A 12,755-nucleotide genomic window follows, 5' to 3' on the forward strand; every position below is an offset into this window, starting at 1 on the left:
ACATAAAGGCCATAATCAATGAGAAAAGTCAGAACTTCAACAAGGATTTGACTCAAACCAGGGCAGCTACCTGGATACCACAAGAAAGAATTCTTCCTTGGGGGGGTGGGCATGGATAAACATGTCATTTTGTCTCTGCATAAGACCCAGTATTTTATTTCCTAAAGGCACACTCCATTCTCCATACAGCAAAAGGTAGGAAGCCAGTCCTGAGAGAAAGTCAGTTTCCTCGCCCTTTTAGAAATCTCTCGGAAGAGCTGCCAAGTGTATAAATTCCTTCTTTGATCAGAAGATAAAGCAGGACAATGCTGTGCAGCTGAGCAGATCCCTACGGAACATTCTTCTGGGGCGGGGAAGCTAGCTTGGAAGTGCCAGTGTACAGAGGAAGGTGGGGTTGGTGGACAAGTAGGGAATGGGAGAGTACAGGCTGCTCCTGGACTTCCCCCACAGGATAGCTTTTTGTTTTACTTAGCTAGTACTAGACACTGAACCTAGACCTCACACATGCTAGTTAGGTGCCACTGAGCTAGTCTCTGCCCTGGTTTTGTATTTTATTTTATTATTTTGAGACAGGTTCTAAACTGCTGCGCTTAAGTAATCTCCTGCCCTAGTCTCCTCAGCTTGGACTACAGAAAGATGCCACATTCTCTTCTTCCAGTCTCCAGAAGTGCAGGCATGTTTATTTAAACAAAACGATCAGAGGTCTCCCCTTCCCTAATACAAGAACAGAGAAAATGTTGAGGATAAGCTTCTACATTCCAAATCCCAAGTAGGCACTGCCAATTTTATTTTGCCACCCCTCTCCTCGGTAGTTACCGACTGTTCTCTTTTGCAATCTGTAAAACGCGAATAATTTCCCCATCTGCTTCACTTTTGAACCAGACAGCGGAGGACTAAACGCTTTACAAGCACAATTCCTTTCGGTGCTCACGAGAAAGGTATGATTACTATGGGGCCTGGGTGTGATGACTGGTCGAGCGCTGTTATTATCAGGCAGCCTTCCTCTCCCCGCCTCAGCAAGGCTGTCTGCAAACACCGATGCGAGAACGCAGGCACGCATCCAGCGCTGTACAGGACCCACGTGATGAGCTGCTAACTACAAACTTCGAAGCACCTGAACGTCCGCGATAACTGCTGGAGAGAATGAAAGATTTCGTCCTGGCTGTTCTTTTCTGTCTTCCAATCCGAACTCATCTCCGGGCGGCCTGGGGCTGAGATTGTAAACCAGACTGCCGCAGGCCAGAGGTCGACGGCGCGCAGTGCTGAGAGAGGGCCCGGGAACAAAGGGCGCTTGGAAGTCCAAGGCGAGCCAGGGGGTCCCAGAGTAGCCTCTCCGAGAGGCCCCGAACCGGGACCAGACACCCATTCCTCGGGAAAACCACTCCAGCCAGCAACATCCCCTCGGCGGCCTCGCGGGCCCGCCTGCGCCCCGCCCACCACCTCAGGTAGGCCGTCCGCGCGAGCCAATCGCAAGGCTTTCAAGCACGGGGGCGGTGCTTGTGCCATCGGAAGTGACGTGCAGTGCTCGGCTGGCCGCGGAGTCGGTCGAAGCTCTCCTCAGCGGCCGGCTGAGCCAGCTGAGGCGGGGGAAAAACATGGCTTGGACCTTGGAAGGCGCGAAGGTTTGGGTTGCGGTGGAGACCAGGGCTCCCGCAGCGTGAGGTGAGGGGCAGCGGGTGCGTGTGGAGAGAGGCCTGGCGCTGCGCGGCCGCCGCCGGACCCAGAGGGGAGGGACCGCGGCCGCGGTGCCCCTTCTTCGCTCCATCCTCTCGGACTCGTACCTCGGGGCCCTGTCCCCCACCCGGCGGTCGCCAGGCTCCTTTTGTCGTGATCCGCTGGGCGCTGCTGTCCCCCAGGGGGAGGGGAAGCCACCCCCCTCCTCTGTCCCCGGGACAGTGAGGGAGCTGCCGCGGCGGGTCCCAGTCTCCGCTCTAGGCTGTTCTGGAAAGTGGCTGTTGAACTTCTGCTATGGCCTCTTCTTCCTCCTCACCCAGCTCTGTCTTTGGAGCCTCGGGTGGTTCTTTTTCTTCTCCTGGGACCCTTCACCTCCTTGCCTTAAAAAAAAATCCAGAATCTATTAATATGTGTATTTAGCGCATCTTTCTGGGAAGGCATTAGAGTAAGCATAATTTAACTCTTCTGAGTGACTGGGGAACAAGAAATAATTGAAGAGGAGGAAAAGTGTGTATGGTATAGTTCTTTCCCTGTGTTGTCCTGATGGAAGGTGAAGTTCTAATTCTTATATTTCTGTTTTAGACAGTGGGTGTTTGAATTGAGTGACTCGAAGGAAGCTTTCCTGTTTGAGCAAGATTACTTGTTAAAGAGGTGTCCCTAAATCTTTTCAGGTGGGTGTCAGGAGGAAAATCTGTCTTGGTGAAAATGATTGAATGTATGGGAACATCACAAGCCACAAGGACAGGGGGAAAAAGCTATTCTTAGAGGGCTGGTGAAATAGCATACAGGAAGAGAGGCTACATAGAGGTCCTGGAACACTGATTCCAAGGAAGACTTTGTACTCTTGCCTCCCTGATGATGGTTCAGTCTCCACAAGAAACCTTTCAGCAGCTCTGCTGTAGTTGGAGTTCGTGTGGTTATTCAAGGTTACAAACCACACTTGAAGTGCCTTAGTTGAGATTTTCAAAAATTTGAAGCTGTGTGTTTGACATTCACTGTTTTGAGCACTGAAAAGTACTGTGATTGATAGAGGTCTTTGTTAACTCAAACTTAGTTCCAAGTGATTTTAACATAGGTGCAAAATATATTCAGAACTTCCACAAATTCCATCAATGTTGGCTAACTTAATTCAGAAGCAGTTTGTCCTGGGAAAGTGTCTGTTGTCTTGGGCATGGTGGTGCACTCTTGTAATTTGCACTGCTTGCCTACATTGCAGAGCTATATGATAGAAGGGTGAAATTTAAGGCTAGCCCAAGCTACCTAGTGAGGCACTGTCAACAACAACAATAATATAGAAAATTCTTGCATGATTTGTGTTGTGTACATGATGCTTACAGTTTAATTTGCAGTCATACTTTAATGGTCTCAGTCTTCAGTTTCATAGAGCATATAGGCTAGCATATTTGCTTTCAGGATTTTAGAAGCAACTTTTTGTAATCAGTTGTATATTGAGCTTCTATTTAGAGCTCCAAACTTTCCATTCAGTTTAAAGTTGCTGCATATATTTCTGTGCTCAGGAGTAAATCTGGCACATTGTTTTGAATGTAGTAAGTAGCACATTCAATTAGGAAATTTGTACCTAAAGACAGTCTGATTTCTAGGAGCTCAGAGTTCTTACCATCAGACCAACCCCTGAGATCAGGAGAGGTGCAAAGCACCTTCTTAAAATGCTTCAGCAAAGCACCTGTAGAGATGAGCCTGAACTACAGGAGACCCTGTCTCCAAACAAAAACAAAGCAAAACAATAAAAAGGTTTGTGAACTGGGTGTGTAGCTAAGAATTGGTACAAGGTCCTGGCTTTGATCAGTATTTACAGAATAAAGTTGTAACTTATCTTGCTTTGATAAGACAATTTAATTTGTTTTTACTAATTTATCATATTCCCAAAAGAAATTTAAGGCAAGCAAATGATGGTGTTTTAGTGTGCTGCATTTACAGAATTTGGTCATTTGTTTAATCTCAACCCTCCCATTCCCCCCCTCCCTACTAGGGATTGAATCCAGGACCTAAGCAAGCTCTCTACCACTGAGACATATCCCCTTTAGTTTGGTGGTTTCGTTTTATAGTTGTAACTGAGTTGGGCCACAAACCCACCCTCAAAAACTGGGGAATGAGTAGGAGAAGAGAGAAGGAATGCAAAGTAGAAGTTGTTGTCTAGTCTACCTGGGAAGACAGTTTAGCAAGTTCTAACACTGAAGTTATAAAGACAGTGGTAGATTCAAAGTGCTAAGAAGGATGTGATCTGGGAGGGGAGAAGAAGAAATGAGTGGGTCTCATGAGAAAGATTATGCTCAAATTGAGGCTTGCAGAATGAGTTCTTTCTATTAATGAGGGCAAGATGGATAAATGTGCTCAGGTTCTAAGATCTTTTCCATTACCTCCCAGTGGTAAGGTAATTGAGAAAAGTCTTAATAACTCTGGTGTTTATTTGATAGTATTCATATACAGTGCTCTTTTAGTGGGAATCATGGTCTCACTTGGAAATACTGCCCTGAAGAGGTGTTGTCTACATTGTTCATAGGATTGTGGTTGAGGCTAAAAGAAACCACTTAGTTTCCTTACTTGTGTGGGAGTCACAGTTTTGTTTGCTTGCTTTTGTTGTTGTTTTGAGGTAGGGTCTCTCTGTGTATCCCCTGCTCTCCTGGAACTCACTATGTAGACCAGGCTGGCCTTGAACTCACAGAGAGTCATTTGTCATTGCCTCCCAAGTGCTGAGATTAAAGGCAGCATGAACCACCACATCTGGCCGTGAATCTTTATTTTGTGCATGTATGTATACCTTGTATTTTTTTGCAATCATATTTCTTGATTTAAAATTTTAATTTCATATATGTAATATACTTTAATATTTCCACTCCCTCCTGTTAGTCTCTTTTTTTATCTCTTCCTGGTGAACCATTTTTTCCCCCAACTACTTTCATGTCCTCCTTTTTCCCTTTTGTGGGAAATTTTAATTAAGGTGTCTGCAAGAGCGTGGATAGGTGGTTATTTACTTGACTGAAGACTGTTAGCCAGGGACTGCACCACTGACTTTCCCACCCCTAGCAACCATCCCTATAGCTCATTGAGAATAGGGTGGACTTATAAGTCTCTTCCCAATCCATGATGGAACGTTAATGGGCAGGTCTTGTAGCATTGCTTCTGTGAGTGATGGGTGCAGCAACGTGTCATGTCCTGAAGACTGTTTTACAGCATTCTTTCCCATATTCTGGCTGTAAACATTGCAGCGACTTTGATTGGATGAGATGGAAAGGTATTCTGGTACTTGGGAACCAAGGAATACCACAGGTCACAGTAAGTTTAGCAGCTTATAGCGCTGCTCCAGGGGAGGGCTTCCTGGCAAAGTTGTTACATTTGGTTCCAGTCCTGAGTGTAACTACTCCACTTCCCCCCAGGGGAAGGTTTCCCTGGGCTAAAGTGTTACAGCCCTGCTTAGCTCTCTGTGCTCTGGTTCCTGCTAAAAGTTATTTCTCTCCTCCGTTCCATTCTGGCAAAGGAAGGTCTCACCCAAACCTCATTCAAGAGATTTATTAGGAGGGAAGAATCCAGGAGAGTGGCTGGGTAGCCAGACAGTCACAAACTAAATAGACATGGGGTTTACATAGGGCTTCTTAGGGGCAGAGTTTTCCAGGGAGATTTCCAGATTGGGGATTGGTCACATTTCAATCCCTGAGCTCAGATTGGCAAGATCTCCTACTCAGGAATTGGTTGGTTTTCTGCACTGGTTCAGGGTCAGATTTGGCTCTGGTTTCAGGGCCAAAGTGTGATTCTTTCACTGGTCTTTTAGCCTTTTGGCTCTAATTTTAGGGTCAGGGTGTGTTTCTTTCACTGGCTTTGATCCTAGCAACAATGTGTTTCTTTGGCACTAATTTCAGGTTCAGGGTGCATTTCTTTGGTTCTTGTTGCAGGGCCAAAGTGTGTTCCTTTGGCTCTTCTCAGGGTGTGTTTCTTTGGCTGACCCCTTTCCCTACACTGGCTCTTAAGTTCTTTCAGCCTCTCTTCCTTAGTATTACCTGAGCTGAGTTTTGGAGGGGTGTTAGTGATGTCCTGTTTAAGACCAAGCCCTCAGCAGTCAGTTTTTAGCACCTGGACTAGTCATAAGTTTCTTCACTAACTTACATCCTCTTCAAACAGAAACTTCCCTGACCTACACTGAGAATAGCATTAATTTATATAAACATAAATATCTAGAAAGTAGTTCAATACTCTGTCCATTTAACAAAACAATAGTAATAAGTTTTCTCCTTGGGCCTATCATCCATTTACAGTACAAGTACAGTACAATGCATGAATTTCTCTGTGGAGTGGGCCTCAAATCAAATTAAAAGCAGTTGGCTGTCCCCATAACATCTGTGTGCTGGCTAATTTATGTCAACTTGACACAGGCTGGAGTTATCTGAGAGAAGGGAGCCATAATTGAGAAAATGCCCCCTCAAGATCTGGCTGTAGGCAAGCCTGTAGAGCATTTTTTTATTAATGATTAATTTGGAAGGGTATAGCCCATTATGGGTGGAACCACCCCTGGCCTGGTGGCCCTGGGTTCTATAAGAAAGCAGACTGAGCAAGCCATGAGGAGTAAGCCAGTAAGCAGCACCCTTCCATGGCCTCTGTTCCTGCCTCAGGTTCCTGTCCTGTTTGAGTTCCTGTCTTGTCTTCCTTCAATGATGAACAGTGATTTGGAAGCATAAGCCAAATAAACTGTTTCCTCCCCAATTTGCTTTTGGTTTTGGTGTTTCATCACAGCAATAGTAACCCTAACTAAGACAATAGCAGAGCCACTGTTGCACCAGTGGGCACATCTAGTCAGGAGGTTGATATTATAACTTACAGGATCCTTAGCAGGGTAAGAGTGTTGATGACTTTTCTCTTCTAATAACTTGCATAACGCCTTCTGACATGGTGAAAGGTACTCAGCAAGGAGGAAGTTTCAAGCTCTGTTGTAGCATGATTTCTGTATGTCCTGCAATCAGAAGTATTTGGTATCTGCAGCAATTGTATCTTATTACCTAGTTCTGGTTGGCAACCATGAGCAATAGCCAGTATGGGTTGGGGAGGGGGGCGCGGTTGGGGAACTTTTTTATCCAACAGACTTCCTGAAGGGTATCATATACCATCCCTTACACTAGGATTTTTGTTTTAATTTTTTGGGACATTATCCACTTGTGGTCTTACTGTGTAGCCCTGGTCTAGAATTTGCCATGTAGAGAAACCTCAAACTCAGAAATCTGCCTTCCTCTGCCACCATGCCCAGCCTATGTGTTGTTTCTGATGAGATGTACACAGAAATATTTTGACAGTTAAAGCTGAAATAAATACAACTGTGAACTACTTTCTGGATTTCTTTTTGCTTTTGTCGGTAGGCCCTCGTGAATCCTATGATGGCTTCAGAGTGTGCCCGAGGAGGACCTTGAGGTCTAGCCCCTCCTGCCTCTATCTACCAAATGCTAGGATGAAGTAACCCACCTTGGATTTCTTAAAAATTTAAATTTAGCTATTTGGGTATAAAATAAATGGAATTTTAAAATAACTTTTTAAACAGACTTGAAACCAAATTTTGTTGGCTTAGCTATTGGTATTACTTAACTTTGAGAATACATTAAAATACTATTTAATCAACATCCTTACTGTTAACAGTAATGCTTTCTGTAAGTCTTACTGTGAAACAGGGTCTTATAAATTAGTTGAGATTATCCCAGAAATCACTCTAGGCCAGACTGACCTTGAACTCAATGATAGTTATAATAGTTCTACTCCAACCCTCCAAGTCAGCCTTATAGACATGAAGCACCATATCTACTTTTGGTATTGAGATCCAGTCTTTCTTTGCAGTTCAGTCTGTCCTGGAACTTGCTAGCCTGCCTCAACCTCCTATGTGAGTGGAATTACAGGTATACACTACCATACCTAGCTTAACAGTTACTCTATAGAATCAAAGTATATAATATTGTTTCACTTCATTTGCTGTACATTGAAATTTGTTAGAAACAAACACTAATAGTTTAGACTAGTGATTCTCAACCTGTGGGTTTTGGCCCCATTCTCAGGGGTGACCTGGGACCATTGGAAAACACGGGTATTTACATTACAGTTCATAACAATAGCAAAATTACAATTATGAAATAGTAACAAAAATAAGTTTATGGTTGAGGGTCACCACAACATGAGGAACTGTATTAAAGGGTCACACCATTAGGAACCACTGCTTTAGATCAACAATAATAAAAGACTGCTTTTTACATTGATTGCCGATTATAGCTTAGCTGATGCTTTTATTCCTCAAGATCTTATTATTCAAATAAATAGTAAATATTCTTGTTTTCTTGGAGAAGAAAATGAGGCCTAAATATATTGACTTATGTAGTATAGTATCTAGAAGACACTGCTTGAATCCAGGTCCTATAGTGATGACCAAGTGTTCTTTTCACTGTGTTTCTTAAGTTGGTGTTTTAATGTTTACATGTGTAACATGTAGCACAGTTTTGGAGGATGAACAAGTTTGTAGTCCAACCTGGACAGACCAGTTATAATCCATATGATAATATATTTTCTTTGAGATAGGGTCACAGAGCCCAGGCTGGCTTTGAACTTGCTATATGGTCACAGATGACCTTGAACTCTTGATCTTCCTGCTTTTATTTCCCAAGTACTGGCTGGCTGACTGGCTGGTTTTCTGTCTGTCTGTCTGTCTGTCTGTCTGTCTGTCTGTCTCTCTTTCTCTCTCTCTTCTACCTACTTACCTTTCTTTCTCTCCTTTCAATAAATGGTCTTGAACTTAGAGTAATCTTACTGTCACAGCCTCATAAATGTTAGAGTTGCATTGTGTACTGCTACATAAGAAATCATTATTAAAGTTCCATTGTATAATGAGAGAACAAAGCAAAACCACAACCTCTCCAGGTAAAAGTATATAAGAATGAATGAGAGGAGATTAGTGCTGGTAATGCCTTCTGGTGAGGAGGGACTAGAACATGAGTGATTTTGTTTCAAAAAATTCAGTCTATTAGGAATCAGGAAAATACTTTTTTCAAATGTTCTATTTTCAGTTTGGGAGAGTAAGTAAACATGTATGCTCTTCCTACAAGATAAGCTCTGACGGAGACCAAACTATTCTTAGAAACAAAACCACAGTGCTGTGAGTAGCTGTAACTGCATTGGTTTATTTATTAAGTCACTTTATCTATGTTCATAATAGAATTTATGACTGTTCTAATAAACACTTTGTAGTTTAATGTATAAATCTGTTTTAGGCTACAGTGCTAAGTGGAAAAGAGCTTTTTTGTTGTTGTTGTTGTTCCAGGGAATACAGTTTGTACTTTCCCCTTTTTTTTCCCCTTGAGAGAGTGGGAGACAGATTCTTGCTGGTAATCCAGGGTGGACTTGAATCCCCTCCAATCCTTCTGTCTTAGTTTCCAAATGCTGGATTTATAGTTGTGTACCCCATAACTGGCTTGGAATGATCCACTTTTTTCTGACTAGACTTCCTCCCCTTCCCCTTTTGCATGCTAGAATACTAGGAGTACTTTGCCATTGAGTTCTCAGACTAGAATTCTGTGCATATTGAAATGCTTGACAGTGCTTGATTTGTTTTTTCTTTTTGAGTTATACTTTCAGTCTGTAGCCTAGGTTTGCCTTGAACTCATGGCACTCCTCCTGCCCCAGCCTTGTAAGTGCTAGGATTAAAGGTGTGAGTCACCACACCTACTTACTGCAGTTGATTTTCTTTTTCCAGTCATAGTTACTGAAAGGTATTTTTAAATAAAAAATCCATAAACCCATCCAGCTAGACATCTGTGCACCCAAAGTGAGCACTTCATGGAATATGGAAAACAGCAGTCACAGAACTGGCACCGCAGCAGCTAGGACAGAGAAATGTGGGATTGGGGATCTAGCTCCATTGCTAGAGTAGAGCTCTGGGATCAGGCTTGGTGTCTCACACCTGTCTTCTTAGTGCTTAACAGATAGAGGCAAGAATATCAGGAGTTACCCTTTGCTACTTAGTGTAGTGAGTCTGGGGCAATGTGAGCTACACAAGGATCCTGACAGCAAAAAAGAGTGGAGAAAGAAAATGAAAGAAGAAAGATTGTGTTTGTTTTTTGTTAGAGTCTAGTTTTGTAGATCAGGCTGGCCATGAACTTCTTGCTCTTCCTACCTCAGCCTCCTGAGAGCTAGGATTAAAAGCATGTGAACCTGGACTCAGTGGGTACAGGATACTGGGACTTGAACCCAGGACCTTGTACCTACTAGATAAGAATTCTACCACTGAGCTATATCCCCATGTCAGTCAGTCTCTCTCTCTCTCTCTCTCTCTCTCTCTCTCTCTCTCTCTCTCTCTCTGTGTGTGTGTGTGTGTGTGTGTGTGTCTTATATATACACACACGGACACCATTTGCTCATTTATAGTTCAGTGGCATTAGTTACAATGTTGTCTATCACTGTCTATTTCAAAAATCTTTATCACTGCAAAATGAAACTCTGCTTGCTAAGCAGTAAGTTTTCCACCCTCCTAGCCCATGCTTTCCTTGATAGCCATTACACTACTTTCTCTGAATTTTCTTATTCCAGTATTTCTTGTAAGTGGAATTATACCATATTTGTTTCTTTTGTTTGGTTTATTTCATTTATTTAATGTCTTTAAGGACCATCCATAGTACAACATTTGTCATTACTTTTTATGACTATATAATATTCTGTTCTATGTATATGCCACATTTTGTATATCAATTCTTTGATGGTTACTTGCTTATTTCCATCTATTGGCTATTTTAAATAATGATGCTTCTAATATTGATGTGTAAATATAAGTGTCTGTTTTCCATTCTTTTGAGTAGAAGTAGAGTTGCTGGTTCAAACAATAATTATGTTTACATTTTAGAGGAAGCACACAAAAGTGTTTTTCAGAATGACTGTACCATTTTCCATTCCTTACCAGCAAAATGCAAAGAGTTTCAGTTTATGCATGCCACCACTTCATATTTTTCATTAAAAAAATTAAAGTTGTCAAGTAGTTTTGAAGTGTGTCTGGTTGTGGTTTTGATTTGCATCTCCCTTCTGACTAATACTACTCAGCATCTTTTCATGGGCTTGGACTTCTTAGTGTTGGGAGCATATGAATGCTTATTTCAATGGTTGGACACAAATATGCACACACATATATACAAACATATTCTTCATGCATGTTAAGCAAACACTCTACCAACTAAGCACATTCCCAGCTTGTCTTAGTTTCTTATTGTTTATTACTGTTCCTTACTTTGTAATTCCTAGTTGTGTTTCTCAGTTTTATTTTTTCTCCTCTTTTAAACCATGTTGAAAATGGAGGTATATGCCATAACATTTAGCACACAAGATTTACTATTATTCGTCATGTTGAAATTTCGGTAACATCAAGGTATATTTAATGATTCATGTCAAATGAATGAACAGAAAAGTAGTCCAAAGTTCAGCCATTCTCCACCAAGTACTTCTGTTGGGAAATTTGTGGTCAGCATGTTGCCTTTGAAAATAAACTTTTTTCTGTGACTGTGTCTTCTCTTTCTTGACCCCTCCCACTCATATGCAGTTAAGACCCCTGTCTAGACACAGAAAGTTGTTGTGGCTGTATGCTGGATGTTTAGAATGTTGTCCTTAAGGACTGAGAAAGGAACAATGATTAGTGCATACTAGGTTTACAACATAGATATTGATTTTTGCTAAGGTAGAAGACTTAAGCTCTTTATTAATATACTTGTGCAAAACATTTTAAGTTGTAAAGATATGGGCTGGCAAGATGAGTTAGTTGGTAAAGGAACTTAGCACCAAAACTGACCATGTGAGTTGGATTCCTAGGACCGAAAGAGATAACCAACTCACAAAGTGCTGTGGTATGAGCACCCCTACACACCTCATACACACACCATGGTAATAATAATAATAATAGTAATTCAACTAAAATAAAGACAGCTAGAGTTGCTTCCCATTCCACACTTGAAATCCCATGCTCCTCTCTGCAGTTTATGTGGCAGCACTTTATCCACTGTGCCATCTCACTGGCTCACTGAAGTCTATCTTTGTCTTCCTGTTATACTGATAAGTACAGTAAAGTGTCTCCAACACCACACACTTTTCTTTCTTCTATTTTGTAGCTAGACATTGAACCCAAAGTACAGCTTCAGCTAACTTACTCATCTTCATCAAAAACATTTCACTAGATCCATAGAATAAACTTAAGTTTGCTTCAAATGAAAATTTTTCATTGTGTCAGACTGTAAGGCTATATTACTGCACATTTAATGTCAATTTGGAGAACAGAATTAAAATTTTCAAATCAAGTTTGATGTTGAAATGTTGATGTTTGAGTAAATCTTACTTTTCAATGCATAACCACTTTATTTACTGGAGAAATGGGTTTCCTGAGACGTGAAAAGCCTAATCAAAGCTGAAGTGCAGCTAGGATAAGAACCTAGTAATTGGTCTCAATGTCAGTGAGTCCCCTCCCCTCCTCTCCCCTCCCCTCCCCTTCCCTCCTCTGCCCTCTCACAGAATCTTTCTCACAGATTCCACTTTATTTCACTCTCTTGCTCATATGTAAGCTTGGGGGTAGCCTTGAACTTATGGCAGTCCTCCTTTCTCAGCCTCCTCACTGCTGAGATTACAAATGTGAGCCTCTATGCCAGTAACTCTTAACCTTCTTAATGCTGCAACCCTTTAATACAGTTCTTCACGTGTGGTGGCCTCCAACCATAAAATTATTTTTGTTACTACTTTGTAACTGTTACATTGCTACTGTTATGAATTATAAATATCCAGTTTTCTGATGGTCTTAGGTGACTCCCATGAAAGGGTTGTTTGACAACCCTCCCCCACCCCCACCCCCCTACCCCACCTCCACTCTCGCCCAAAAGGGTTGCTACACACAGGTTGGGAACAACTGTTCTATGACCTGCTGTCAATTTTATTTGGTTCTTTGTAGTTGTCTATTATAAGGGCTATATAATATATGAGCTAATAATGAATATAGTAATATAGCTTATTATAAAATCTAGGACTATTTGATTTAGATTGATCTAGAGTATTGAAAGCTTACATAAATCTACTCAAACTGC

General features: G+C 41.8%; 1 protein-coding gene across 4 annotated transcripts in view; it reads left to right on the forward strand.

The window, feature by feature from the left end:
• Positions 1 to 1,508: 1,508 nt before the first annotated feature.
• The window catches only part of Pik3c2a (phosphatidylinositol-4-phosphate 3-kinase catalytic subunit type 2 alpha), a 108,239-nt gene continuing 96,992 nt past the window's right edge, over positions 1,509 to 12,755 (forward strand). For 3 of the 4 annotated variants that reach the window (XM_040755880.1, XM_040755888.1, XM_040755891.1), the window contains exons 1-2: positions 1,510 to 1,662; positions 2,257 to 2,345. The gene's annotated coding sequence lies outside the window, so the exon portion shown is untranslated. Of the gene's footprint in view, positions 1,663 to 2,256; positions 2,346 to 12,755 lie in introns of all 4 variants that reach the window. The other variant, XM_040755886.1, reaches the window with a different exon arrangement.

Source organism: Mesocricetus auratus, unplaced genomic scaffold (assembly GCF_017639785.1).
Source record: "Mesocricetus auratus isolate SY011 unplaced genomic scaffold, BCM_Maur_2.0 Super-Scaffold_4256, whole genome shotgun sequence".
NCBI lineage: Eukaryota > Metazoa > Chordata > Mammalia > Rodentia > Cricetidae > Mesocricetus > Mesocricetus auratus.